A 14665-nucleotide genomic window follows, 5' to 3' on the forward strand; every position below is an offset into this window, starting at 1 on the left:
AGCCATATCATCCTCTGTCGTCCCCTTCTCCTCCTGCCCCCAATCCCTCCCAGCATCAGAGTCTTTTCCAATGAGTCAACTCTTTGCATGAGGTGGCCAAAGTACTGGAGTTTCAGCTTTAGCATCATTCCTTCCAAAGAAATCCCAGGGCTGATCTCCTTTAGAATGGACTGGTTGGATCTCCTTGCAGTCCAAGGGACTCTCAAGAGTCTTCTCCAACACCACAGTTCAAAACCATCAATTCTTTGGTGCTCAACTTTCTTCACAGTCCAACTTTCGCATCCATACATGACTACTGGAAAAACCATAGCCTTGACTGCTGCTGCGTTGCTTCAGTCGTGTCCGACTCTGTGCGACCCCATAGATGGCAGCCCACCAGGCTCCCCCGTCCCTGGGATTCTCCAGGCAAGGACACTGGAGTGGGTTGCCATTTCCTTCTCCAATGCATGAAAGTGAAAAGTGAAAGTGAAGTCGCTCAGTTGTGTCCGACTCTTAGCGACCCCATGGACTGCAGCCCACCAGGCTCCTCCGTCCATGGGATTTTCCAGGCAAGAGTACTGGAGTGGGGTGCCATTGCCTTCTCCAGCCTTGACTAGACGGACCTTTGTTGGCAAAGTAATGTCTCTGCTTTTGAATATGCTATCTAGGTGGGTCATAACTTTCCTTCCAAGGAGTAAGCGTCTTTTAATTTCATGGCTGCAGTCACCATCTGCAGTGATTTTGGAGTCCCCAAAAATAAAGTCTGACACTGTTTCCACTGTTTCCCCATCTATTTGCCATGAAGTGATGGGACCAGATGTCATGATTTTCGTTTTCTGAATGGTGAGCTTTAAGCCAACATTTTCACTCTCCTCTTTCACTTTCATCAAGAGGCTTTTGAGTTCCTCTTCATTTTCTGCCATAAGGGTGGTGTCATCTGCATATCTAAGGTTATTCATATTTCTCCTGGCAATCTTGATTCCAGCTTGTGTTTCTTCGAGCCCAGCGTTTCTCATGATGTACTCTGCATAGAAGTTAAATAAGCAGGGTGACAATATACAGCCTTGATGGACTCCTTTTCCTATTTGGAACCAGTCTGTTGTTCCGTGTCCAGTTCTAACTGTTGCTCCCTGACTTGCATATAGGTTTCTCAAGAGGCAGGTCAGGTGGTCTGGTATTCCCATCTCTTTCAGAATTTTCCACAGTCTATTGTGATCCACACAGTCAAAGGCTTTGGCATAGTCAGTAAAGCAGAAATAGATGTTTTTCTGGAACTCTTTTGCTTTTCCCATGATCCAGCAGATGTTAGCCATTTGATCTCTGGTTCCTCTGCCTTTTCTAAAACCAGCTTGAACACCTGGAAGTTCATGGTTCATGTATTGCTGAAGCCTGGCTTGGAGAATTTTGAGCATTACTTTACTAGCGTGTGAGATGAGTGCAATTGTGCGGTAGTTTGAGCATTCTTTGGCATTGCCTTTCTTTGGGATTGGAATGAAAACTGACCTTTTCCAGTCCTGTGGCCACTGCTGAGTTTTCCAAATTTGCTGGCATATTAAGTGCAGCACTTTCACAGCATCATCTTTCAGGATTTGAAATAGCTCAACTGGAATTCCATCACCTCCACTAGCTTTGTTTGTAGTGATGCTTCCTACGGCCCACTTGACTTCACATTCCAGGATGTCTGGCTCTAGGTGAGTGATCACACCATTGTGATTATCTTGGTTGTGAGATTTTTTTTGTACAGTTGTTCTGTGTATTCTTGCCACCTCTTCTTAATATCTTCTGCTTCTGTTATCTTAGGTTCATATATTTCAAATTAGACTAATAAAAGCAGATTAATAAGAGAAAAACAAACAGAAGTGTATCAACATGTACATCATGCATATACATGGGAATTCTCAGTGATGAGTAACTCAAGGGGTTGGTTAGAATTTGGGCTTATATCACTTAACAGAAGAACTATAAATTTTTAGTGAAGTCACCAGACAAAGGAAAAAGACTTTGAGAACTATGGGAGAACCAATAGAAGATAAGGACTAGTTAAATTCTGTTCTATAGATTCTTCTGGTGCTGTCTCTGGGCTAATAAGGATTTAGAGTTGTTTCCAGTGATTTTAACTTCTGTCCTTCCTAGTAAAGGGGAGGGGGACACCTTAGAAATTTATGTTCTGTTTTAGATAAATAGGAGGAAAGTAGAGAGCTTTTCTGGTATCTGCTTCTTCTGAATTGCCTTTAGCACAAAATAATCCTTATGCCAAAGTGGCATTTTGGGGATGGCATATTCTGCTACCCTTCAGTACACATCTGTTCCTATCACTCGAGCTGCTGAAATCCACAGGTTGATCTTATATCTTTCAGAATAATGTTGAAATAACTTGGGGATCTTCAGGATCTGACTTCTGCCTATCCTTCTAGTGTCCCCTTTGTGGAGTTCCCACCTCTCTAACCATCCTCTACTACGGTTCTGGCAAAACCAAACTCCTGGCACTGAAATATCAGATTCTCTCAAATCTCTTGGCTTTCACCCATGCTACTCCCTCCAACTGAGCTGGAATCCCCTTCCTCCCATTCCACTTCACCTCACAAACCTGTGCTCCATCTCAAACTCATGCTCCAAGGATTGTCATGGGGTATTACATCCTTAGGAAAGCTTTTCTGGATACTCAGTATGACCACTCTTCTTTGTTATTCTAATATGCTTTGTGCATTTCTTTATTATTACCCTTATGTGAGCTAGAAATGATTTGTCTAATTTCAGTCAATGAAGTCTTAAAAAGTTTCTAAATTTCTGTGCTTCAGTCTGAGTGCAGGCCAGGGGCTTTCAAAGTAATCCCTAACTCAGAAGTTGTTAGGAGAATTACCTGGAAAACACTTAAAAAAGAGGCTGTGCTTTGGCGAGTGCTCACCAAATGTTTCTTCATATACCACAAGAAATGGGAATGTTCTAGGTGGAATCAGCTTCATCATCTTAAGTCCTGGGTGAAGGCAACATGTAGTGGAACCACAACTGACTTAGAATGAGAATGTATACTTAGTGTGAACTATTAAAGTGTTGATGATTTTATAAAACAAATAAGTGGAATAAAATAGTAAATAATACAAAACATTAGGCTGCATAATGCTAAGGGTATTATTCTGTGATGCTTTTGTTTGCACTTCAGTTGTGTGTGTATGTACCAAGACATGATTAAAAATTTTATTTACTAATTAAAAAATAATTTTTAAAAAAATCCCTGTCCTGTGGGGGAAAATGGATACATGTATATGTATGGCTGAGTCCCTTCACTGTTCACCTGAAATTACAACATTTTTCATCGGCCATGCACACGCTAAGTTGCTTCAGTCGTGTCAGACTGTTTGCAACCCTATGGACTGCAGCCCACCAGGCTCCCCTGCCCATGGGTTTCTCCAGGCAAGAATATTGGAGTGGGTTGCCATGACCTCCTCCAAGGGGATCTTCCAAACCCAGGGATCGAACCTATGTCTCTTACATCTCCTGCATTGGAAGGCAGGTTCTTTACCACTAGCACCACTTGGGAAGTCCTAATCAGCCATGTGTGCATGCTCAGTTGCTTCAGTCATGTGTGACTCTTTCTGACCCTATGGACGGTAGCCTGCCAGGCTCCTCTGTCCATGGGATTCTTCAGGCAAGAATACTAGAGTGGGCTGTTGTGCCCACCACCTAGAGGATCTTCCTGACCCAGGGATCAAACCAGCATCTCCTGCATTGCAGGCAGATTCTTTACCACTTAGCCACTGGAGAAGCCCCTAATTGGCTCTACCCCAATGCAAAAGAAAAAGTTTAAAGCTTGAAAGGAAAAAAAAAAAAATCCTGCTTTTGCTATTGGTCCACTGCAAAGTCCTCTCTTTTCCCCCTACTTCCATTCTTGCCTTCTCCGCACCCAATCCCTCTCAGCATCATTACCATAAAGATCTTTTCTAGATGCAGATTAAATTAATATGCCTTCTCTGCTTCAAAGGAATCTTTAAAGGAGGGCTTAAATCAGACCTGGTTCAGAAAATGTTACTTTCACATATGAATGAAAGAAGTCAAAGATGGCTTCATAGAAGTGAGATTTTTACTCAATCATTTTAGGATAAATAGACTATCAATCAGTGGAAAATACCAGGGAGAATACTCTGGGTGCCTCTTTAAAGACCCTGACTAGGCCATATTGGAATGCATTGTTGAGAGAGAATTGTGGGCACAAACACTGGAAAAAATGCCTGGAGGCAATCTAAGGAGAATTTGGAGTGCAGTCCTAAAGGGTTGCACCATTAAATGTGCTTTATGCAAGACAAAATTGGGTTCTGCCTCTAATTCCCCTTCTTCAGATTAACAGAGTTCAGGAAAGTTAAATGGGAAGTGAAAGGAATTGTTTTTAATTATTATTTTTAGGTGACAGGTTATATGGTTGATCTCAAAAGACTGACTGAAACCTCAAGGTCACAGTAATGCGGCCTCACTCTCTGCCAGAAGAGAAGTCAAGAAACCTCAGGGAGCAGATCGAAATAATTCTAAGAACTGCAATTTTAATGTTCTGCTATGAAAATGACTGAGATATAGACTGACCTAGGAAACACTGTTTAAAAGATAACTATCAGTTATTTTTATCTTTACCCAGAAGCCAGTGCCTGTTTGAGTGCTTAATTTTTAAATGTATATCAGTACCATTATAAGATAACCATATTCTTATAGAAGAATCTAACCAATAAAAATAGGGTAAATTAGGGAGAAAATGTCATTATTTAAAAAGAAAAGAATATGTTACAAAAATTTTGTCTCCAGAGAAACCAATATACTGTTTAAGAGGTTGTTCCATCATGTAAAATCTTGGTTATCAGATGCTTCAGGGAAGGATGCCTTTTGTGTCACAAAAATAAATAGTTTGCATTAGGGAACGTTTCCCCTCAATGGAACAGATCATCTGTGACTGGCTGTGATTTTTAATTTTTAAAGCCAGCGATTTTTAATTTTTAAAACTGCTTTGAGGCTGGGAAAGATTGAGTTATCATAGATGCTGTTATTATTCTTAAAGGCTTTTAAAGCAATGAACTGGGAATGGGAATGCCTGGATTAAAGTTTCAGACCTACAATGATTAGAGGACTTCCACTGTGTTATGTCAGACAGTCAACAAATCTGTCTTGTTCCTGAAAACAAAGGAAAAACTGAGTATCGTGTGCTAATGATCTACATATTTTGTAAACCAAGTTTAAGCCATATAATTGTTTCTCAGGAACATTTCAAATATTAGCTATCATGATTTTGAATGTGGATTGTGACAATATTGTGGGATATTTCATGATATCTAAAGGAATATTTAAGTTAGTGGAAAGGAGGTTGAGGGAACTGAATGTGAGTATCTCCCTCTCGCTCTGACAAGGCAGCAACTTTAGGAAACAGGAAATGAAATCTCTACTGGTTACATACCATTAAAGAAAGACAGGTGGTCAGCCATAAAAAAGAGTGAAATAATACCATCTGCAGCAACGTAGATGGACCTAGAGATTATCATACTAAGTGAAATAAGTCACAAAGAGAAAGACAAATAGCATATGATACCACTTAAATGTGGAATCTAAAATATGACATAAGTAAACTTACCCATGAAACAGAAACAGACTCACAGACATAGAGAACAGACTTGTGGTTGCCAAGAGGGAGAGAGGGTGGGGGAAAGATTGACTGGGAATTTAGAATTCAGTTCAGTCGCTCAGTGGTGTCCGACTCTTTGCGACCCCATGAATCGCAGCAGGCCAGGCCTCCCTGTCCATCACCAACTCCTGGAGTTTACTCAAACTCACGTCCATCGAGTCAGTGATGCCATCCAGCCATCTCATCCTCTGTGGTCCCCTTCTCTTTCTGCCCGCAATCTTTCCCAGCATCAGGGTCTTTTCAAATGAGTCAGCTCTTCGCATCAGGTGGCCAAAGTATTGGAGTCTCAGCTTCAACATCGGTCCTTCCAATGAACACCCAGGACTGATCTCCTTTAGGATGGACACAGAAGCAAACTATTATATATAGAATGGATAAACAAGGTCCTGCTGTATAACAGAAGAAATTATATTAAATATCCTGTAATAAACTATAAGGGAAAAGAATATGAAAATATATATATATACACATGTATATGTAATTGAATCACTTTGCAGTACAGCAGAAACTAATACAACATTGTATATCAACTATAGTTCAATAAAATAAATTATAAAAAGAAAGACTAGTGATAGTAATGAGTTGAATTTAACATTAGAAACGGAGCTGAATGATAAAACACAATGTGTTTTCAGACTATAAATGGCATATATTAGCAGAGTCCAAAAATGAGATTCTAAAGAATGTATTAGTCTAGGAGAGTAATACTAAAGCCTTTCTAGATTAGAACCAAAGTAATTATTAAACATGTAGTGATTTAATTTAAAAAGAAAGAGTGAGAAAAAGGAAGGAAGGGAGGGAGGGAGGGAGAGACATGGGAAGAAAAAGATGCTATTTATATTTTCAGAAATACTTTTATTGGACACATTCAGTTTATTTTTATCCAGCTGTCAATAAACACTTTCTGGAAAGAACTGAATATGAACATTTAAAACAATGAATAAACAAACTTAATCTATCCATTAGCATAAAGAAGGGCCTTTGGACCAAATGGATTCCATATCTGCTTTTTGGCATAGGAATCCAGGTGTCCTAGATCTAGTTTGTGTAGGATATGCTCTCAGAATTGTTTCCCAACAGAAAAGCTAGGTTTATGATGAATATCTTCAATTTTCAAGAGGCTTCCTGGTGGCCAATAGTAGCATTTTTCCTGAGATGGCTATCTGGGACCAGTGAACAACCTGCTGCCTGTTCAGAAGGATTCAGACAAGCCCAGAAAGGGTTCACACTCAAAAAGCTCCCGATGCAATGACAAGCATTCTTAGTTCTTTTGTTATAAAGAAAAAATAACGATGTGGCTAAGATAGCTGATGTCCCTGGTGGCTCAGATGGTAAAGCATCTGTCTACAATGTGGGAGACCCAGGTTCGATCCCTGGGTTGGGAAGATCCCCTGGAGAAGGAAATGGCAATCCACTCCAGGACTATTGTCTGGAAAATCCCATGGACAGAGGAGGCTGGTAGGCTACAGCCCATGGGGTCGCAAAGAGTCAGACACGACTGAGCGACTTCACTTTCTTTCTTTCTTTCTTTCTTTAAGATACCTGAGGTACCTGAAGCACATGGCTTTTGCACGAACCACAGGTGGAGAGAGGACCGTGTGCTTTGGTCGAGGGATATAAAATCATATCCCCTCTCAGCTAGGTGCAAGCTCTGTTACGTAGCCTCAGGCCAATTTTCCCATCTGAGAATGGGTCTTTTGATGCCTGCCTCACAGAGATGGCGCACTTCTTTGCACTCTATCAGCAAGAACCTCGCACTGTGCCCAGTGTGCACAGACCAGTCTTGGGTGCCTAGAGTCATCATTCTTTTCAACTCAAAGGTGCTGCTACTCAGACTTTGATGACTGGCTGTTTTTAAAATGAAGCTAAGTATGATAGACTCTTTACCTAATATCTAGGGATATCTGGATGCCTGCTTGCTGCAAAACTTATGGTAATACCAAATTCAGAATATTAATAATGAATCAAAAAGAGTTGGCTTTACCCAAGAAACCAATTAAAGTACAGCCAAGGGCTTTGAAGCCAGACAAACAGGTTCGTATCTTAACTTCTTAGTTAATAGCCATATGGCCTTGGGTGAGTAATTCATTTCTTTCCATTTTCAGTCCTAGGTAAGATGGCTTCACAGTGCTTACTTCAGTGTGGCGCTGTCTAGATTAAATGAAATGTGTATGAGCACTGGTTCTACCCTTGACCGGCTGGATGACCTTCGACAAGTTTCTAAATTTCTGTGCTTCAGTCTGAGTGCAGGCCAAGGGCTTTCAAAGTAATCCCTAACTCAGAAGTCATTAGGAGGATTACCTGGAAACACTTTAAAAAGAGGCTGTGCTTTGGCAAGTGCGCACCAAATGTTAGCTATTCATTTTTCATCATCATTTCTTATTCTTCAATGTTAGTATTAATAGTCAGAAATTAAGTTGATGACATGGCGCAGACCTGAAAAAAAGTGCTTTAGCAATATAGGGTATAAAATGGCAAGAGAAGTAATCATCTCCCAAAAGCAGTGCTCTGGCCCCTGCTCTCTTGGTTTTGATATTACACCAACTCTCAATGGAGCAGAAGGAAGAGTCCAGGTGGAGAAGGAAGGAGGAGAGATTCTGGAAAACACTGACGGAGGTGGGGGCCACTGCGCCAGGGCGACCTTCCCTGGGCAGCCACCGGCCCAGCCACCGTCTTCGATCATCAGGTCATCTTGCGTTTCACAGTTCACCAAGCACCTCCCATCCACCGCCACACAGTCGGCCATCACCTGGAGTAGGCTGGTTTTCTGAGTGACCGAGCCTCGTGGTACCCACCCCACCACTTTCGGGTTTCTCCTTTTGCCTGGTGTTCTCTGTGGTAAAGTAACTTTTTCCTCATGCTGCCGCTGCTGCCACTGCTGCTGCTAAGTCGCTTCAGTCGTGTCCGACTCTGTGCGACCCCATAGACGGCAGCCCACCAGGCTCCACCATCCCTGGGATTCTCCAGGCAAGAACACTGGAGTGGGTTGCCATTTCCTTCTCCAAAGCGTGAAAGTGAAAAGTGAAAGTGAAGTCGCTCAGTTGTGTCCGACTCTTAGCGACCCATGGACTGCAGCCCACCAGGCTCCTCCATCCATGAGATTTTCCAGGCAAGAGTACTGGAGCGGGGTGCCATTGCCTTCTCCGCTTTTTCCTCATACCAGGAATTAATTCAGAAAATACGTTGCCATGGAAGTTGCGGGAAGTTTCCACGTATTGACAAGGAGAAGAGTTAATTGGTCTGTTGGACCACATGACCCCCCTAGAGGTCATCTTTGACTGCACTAGGGAGTCACTGAGTAAACACCACCTCTGCTGGGTATCCACTAAAGTAGTCGGGATGCCTCTTGACAGAAGTAGGTTCAAAAAATTTTTTTAAAAAACCTGCTCCGAAGGTAGGAGACAGCTTATTAAATCTGTGTCAGGCTTACTGCCTGATCCCTTTTAAGCCCAGTCTGATTCTTTTCAGGCCCTTGACACACCACTAATTGGCATCACTCACCGGGTTAGCAGGTGCTGAGAGGAGACAGGCTTGCTTCCTGCTTCTCCTGTGCCCAGCAGGACATCGTTCTGTAAACACCTTACATAAAAGGAAAATACGTGAAATGGAACTTAGATATAATATGGCCAAGCCTTTCTTGTGCTCTTCTGGGGGTGAAAAAGAATGTTGCAAACTGGGGGACAGAGTAGAAAACGTGCCTCAGGGAAGCCAATCATTGTCAGCACTGTTTGCCTGTCCTCGCCTTTCCTCACCTCCGTGGGCAGCTTTACAGCTCCTTCCTGCATGTGTTTCATTCATTGAATATTTATTTGCAAATATTTATTTCTACTATTCTTGGCACCAGGAACACAACTCAAAAAAAAAAACAAAACAAAACAAAACAAAACAAAAAAACCTGCTAAAATTCCTGCCCTTGTGGAACTCCATAGTAACATTCAAAATACAAGGGATGTCAGCCAGTGATGAAGGCAATGCAGGAAAATAAAACAGGAAAGAGGAGAAGGAGGGTGGGCTTGGGGCAGTCCAGGAGATCTGATTTTAAATAAACTGGTCAGAGGCCTCGCTTAGGTGACATTTGAGTAAAGATCTGAAGGAGGCAAAGCCAGTCAGGCAGGACTGGAAGAGAATTCCAAGCACAAAGTGGGAGCATTCCTGGTGAGCAGAGAGGCCAAAGAGAGGGTGCACAGTGAGGGTGGGAGGGGGCTGTGGAAATGAGGTCAGAGAGCTGGCAGAGGGTGGGGAAGGGCTGGTAGATCTTCCTGAGGATTCAACCATGGCTTTGCAGTCACCTGTGGAACTTTTAAAACCAAGTGAATCCAAGTCTCCACAGATGGAGCCCAGGCCTGAGAGCATTTTCCATGTCCCCACATGTGCCTCCAGCAGTCAGGGCTTGAGCCACACCGAGTCCACAGGAAGGACAGGAGCTGGCTTATGCTTCAGAAGGGTCACAGGTGCCTGCAGTTTTAGGAACAGACAAGGCAGGAGGACAGGTGGGAGTGGGGAGATGGGGGTGGGCACAGTAATGATCCAGTGAGGGCACTGGGATGAGGATGGGCTGGGGGCGGTGAGAAGAGGTCACATTCCTCCAGCTATTGCTGAAGGTGAAGCCAAGGGCATTTTTCCCCTGATGGTATAGATCTAGGGAAGTGATCCCCAATTCCCAGAACCGGTTAGAAACCGGGACCCCACAGCAGGCGGTAAGCAAGCAAAGCCTCATCTGCATTTACAGTTGCTCCCCATCGCTGGCATTACCAAATTATCACAATATGATAACAATAGAAATAAAGTCTCAATAAATGTGCTCGAATCATCCTGATATCATCCCCCACCCATGTGCTAGTTGCTCAGTTGTGTTCAACCCTTTGTGACCCAGGGACTGTAACCTGCCAGGCACCTCTCTCCATGAGATTTCCCAGACAAGAATACTGAAATGGGTTGCCATTTCCTCCTCCAGGGGAATCTTCCTGACCCAGGGATCGAACCCAAATCTCCTGCATTGCAGGTAGATTCTTTACTATCTGAGCCACTTTACTTGTCTTCCACAAAACCAGTCTCTGGTGCCAAAAAGGTTGGGGAACGCTGATTTATAGTATGAAAGCAAAGAGGAATCCAACATGATACCAAGTTTGGGGGCTGAGCAATTGGAAGGATGGGGTTGCCTTTGACTGAAATGAGAAAGACCATGGGAAGAATCACATTTATGCAACAACCCAGAAAGCATTTCTAGGTCAAATATGAACACATTGCATGGAAATGCCCATAGATAGTAAAGTGGTCCACACCTGGCACTTTCTAGGGGTCAAGTATGCCTTTAAGAGAGACAGAGTTGGGTGGGGCTGGAGGGCAAGTTTCCATAGTGGAGTTATCTTTAACGTGGTCTGACAGCAAATAAAAACACATGTTCTAAGTATTCTCCAAAAATAAATAGAGGCGATGAAAACATAGCCAGGAAAAACTTCCCATAAATGCCTCTGCTACCATCTCCTCTAAATCTTTAGGACTCTGTGGGAAGAGGCTTCGTTGCCTGGCAGGAATCCTGGCAACAGCCCTAAATTCAAGAGATGTATGGGATGTTTGACACTGGTAGATGCCTCTCCTTTCTCCCCAAGGGTGTGGTACTGCAAACTGAACAGAAATAGAGACTACTCTCAGTGACAAATAGCAGGGGAGTTAGTCAGCCACCACAACAAGATAGGCAGGCAATACTCAGTCAGTCATGTCTGACTCTTTGACCCCATGGACTGGAGCCCACCAGGCTCCTCTGCCCATGGAATTTTCCAGGCAACAATACTGGAGAGGGTTGCCATTTCCTGCTCCAGGGGCTCTTCCTCACCAAAGGATCGAAATCCAGTCTCTTGAGTCTCCTGACTGTCAGGTGGGTTTCTAGTGGGAAACTAGACCATTCAGATATGACCTAAATCAAATCCCTTATGATTATACAGTGGAAGTGAGAAATAGATTTAAGGGACTAGATCTGATAGACAGAGTACCTGATGAACTATGGACGGAGGTTCGTGACATTGTATAGGAGACAGGGATCAAGACCATCCCCAAGAAAAAGAAATGCAATAAAGCAAAATGGCTGTCTGAGGAGGCCTTACAAACAGCTGTGAAAAGAAGAGAAGAGAAAAGCAAAGGAGAAAAGGAAAGATATATCCATTTCACTGCAGCATTCCAAAGAATAGCAAGGAGAGATAAGAAAGCCTTCCTCGGTGATCTATGCAAAGAAATAAAGGAAAACAATAGAATGGGAAAGACTAAAGATCTCTTTTAGAAAATTAGAGATAACCAAGGGAACATTTCATGCAAAGACGGGCTCAATAAAGTGCAGAAATGGTATGGACCTAACAGAAACAGAAGATATTAAGAAGAGGTGGCAAGAATATACAGAACAACTGTACAAAAAAGATCTTCATGACCAAGATAATCACGATGGTGTGACCACTCACCTAGAGCCAGACATCCTGGAATGTAAAGTCAAGTGGGCCGTAGGAAGCATCACTACAAACAAAGCTAGTGGAGGTGATGGAATCCAGTTGAGCTATTTCAAATCCTGAAAGATGATGCTGTGAAAGTGCTGCACTCAATATGCCAGCAAATTTGGAAAACTCAGCAGTGGCCACAGGACTGGAAAAGGTCAGTTTTCATTCCAATCCCAAAGAAAGGAAATGCCAAAGAATGCTCAAACTGCTGCACCATTGCAGTCGTCTCACACGCTAGTAAAGTCATGCTCAAAATTCTCCAAGCCAGGCATTAGCAATACGTGAACCGTGAACTTCCAGATGTTCAAGCTGGTTTTAGAAAAGGCAGAGGAACCAGAGATCAAATTGCCAACATCCGCTGGATCATCGAAAAAGCGAGAGAGTTCCAGAGAAACATCTATTTCTGCTTTATTGACTATGCAAAGCCTTTGACTGTGTGGAACACAATAGACTGTGGAAAATTCTGAAAGAGATGGGAATACCAGACCACCTGACCTGCCTCTTAGGAAACCTATATGCAGGTCAGGAAGCAACAGTTAGAACTGGACATGGAACAACAGACTGGTTCCAAATAGGAAAAGGAGTCCGTCAAGGCTGTATATTGTCACCCTGCTTATTTAACTTCTATGCAGAGTACCTCATGAGAAACGCTGGGCTGGAAGAAGCACGAGTTGGAATCAAGATTTCCAAGAGAAATATCAATAACCTCAGTTACGCAGATGACACCACCCTTATGGCAGAAAGCGAAGAAGAACTCAAGAGCCTCTTGATGAAAGTGAAAGAGAAGAGTGAAAAAGTTGACTTAAAGCTCAACATTCAGAAAGCTAAAATCACGGCATCTGGTCCCATCACTTCATGGCAAATAGATGGGGAAACAGTGGAAAGAGTGGCTGATTTTATTTTTCTGGGCTCCAAAATCACTGCAGATGGTGATTGCAGCCATGAAATTAAAAGATGCTTACTCCTTGGAAGGAAAGTTATGACCAACCTAGACAGAATTTTAAATAGCAGAGACATTACTTTGCCAACAAAGGTCCATCTAGTCAAGGCTATGGTTTTTCCAGTAGTCATGTATGGATGTGAGAGTTGGACTGTAAAGAAAGCTGACCATCGAAGAATTCATGCTTTTGAACTGTGGTGTTGGAGAAGACTCTTGAGAGTCCCTTGGACTGCAAGGAGATCCAACCAGTTTATCCTAAAGGAGATCAGTCCTGGGTGTTCACTGGAAGGACTGATGTTGAAGCTGAAACTCCAATACTTTGGCCACCTGATGTGAAGAGCTGACTGATTTGAAAAGACTCTGATGCTGGAAACGATTGAGGGCAGAAGGAGAAGGGGACGACAGAAGATGAGATGGTTGGATGGCATCACCCACTCAATGGACATGAGTTTGGGTAAACTCCGGGAGTTGGTGACGGACAGGGAGGCCTGGCGTGCTGCGGTTCATGGGGTCACAAAGAGCTGGACACAACTGAGCGACTGAACTGAACTGAAAACAGCAATACCTAAACTGCATTCCTTAGGGACACCCCAGATCCTGTACGGGACTGCATATAATTTCATTTTCCAAAACTCTGCCAAATGCCTAAGATGTTTAACACTGACCAATTAAACAAGAAAAAAAATGCAGTAATACATTTGTCATTCAAATCACTTGACACTAATAGCTAATTAAAGTTCTTTTTAAGTTCCTTATTCAAATTATATATTATGATTAATGATATGATTTTTTTGATTGAATCCTTACATGAATAAGATTTATTAACACAAATAGTTCCTGACAAACTTGGCCCAGGATCAAGAAAGACATTTCCTCTGGGTTTTAGGAAAGAGTCAAAGTTATTATAAATGGCTGCTTAGGGGAGATCTAGCTGTTTTCTCCACTGATTTGAAGTAGGTCAGATTGAGAGCTCAAGGCTTCCCTAAGGTTGTCATTAAGTATGAATATTAAAAATTTAAGAACAAATAAAAAATAAACAACTTCTTTCAGACTTTCACATCACAGGCCTTTCATTATGTTTGTACCTTGGGCAAGATCCTTTTCTTTGGAAAAACGAATGCAGTTGGAAAAAAGAAAAAAAGAAAAGAAAATCCTGTGCATAGCTCTTGAAGTCTAGACTTCTCGACGGACTCATTCAAGCATGAAAGCTTTGGAAAAGTATTTAACCAGGCAGAGTTGAGGCAAAAAACGCACACAAATGCCCAGTAAGCAGCCAGAATTGTTGTAATCCAATTCTGCAGGTCAGTTTCTTGTGTCTTTCTTTTCCTTTTCCCTTGAAAATCGCATCTTTCTCTCTCTTCCCACCCAAATCATTTACTCTTATTAAACCAGCGTAGTCAAATCAATATCTAGGCTAGCAATGTGAATTTAATTACAGTGAGGCTTGGATAAACATTAGCTCTGAGATATTCCTTGGTCTATAGAGTGATAACTGAATTAAGTAGCATTATTTTGCCATTACCATACTACGCCCACATTGTTACTCAAGAGAAGCTAATATTTCTAGCTCTTTTTAGCCTGGTAAAATACACTATAAGCCTTTACATG

The sequence above is a fragment of the Bubalus bubalis genome, chromosome 4 (assembly GCF_019923935.1).
Source record: "Bubalus bubalis isolate 160015118507 breed Murrah chromosome 4, NDDB_SH_1, whole genome shotgun sequence".
Classification (NCBI taxonomy): Eukaryota; Metazoa; Chordata; class Mammalia; order Artiodactyla; family Bovidae; genus Bubalus; species Bubalus bubalis.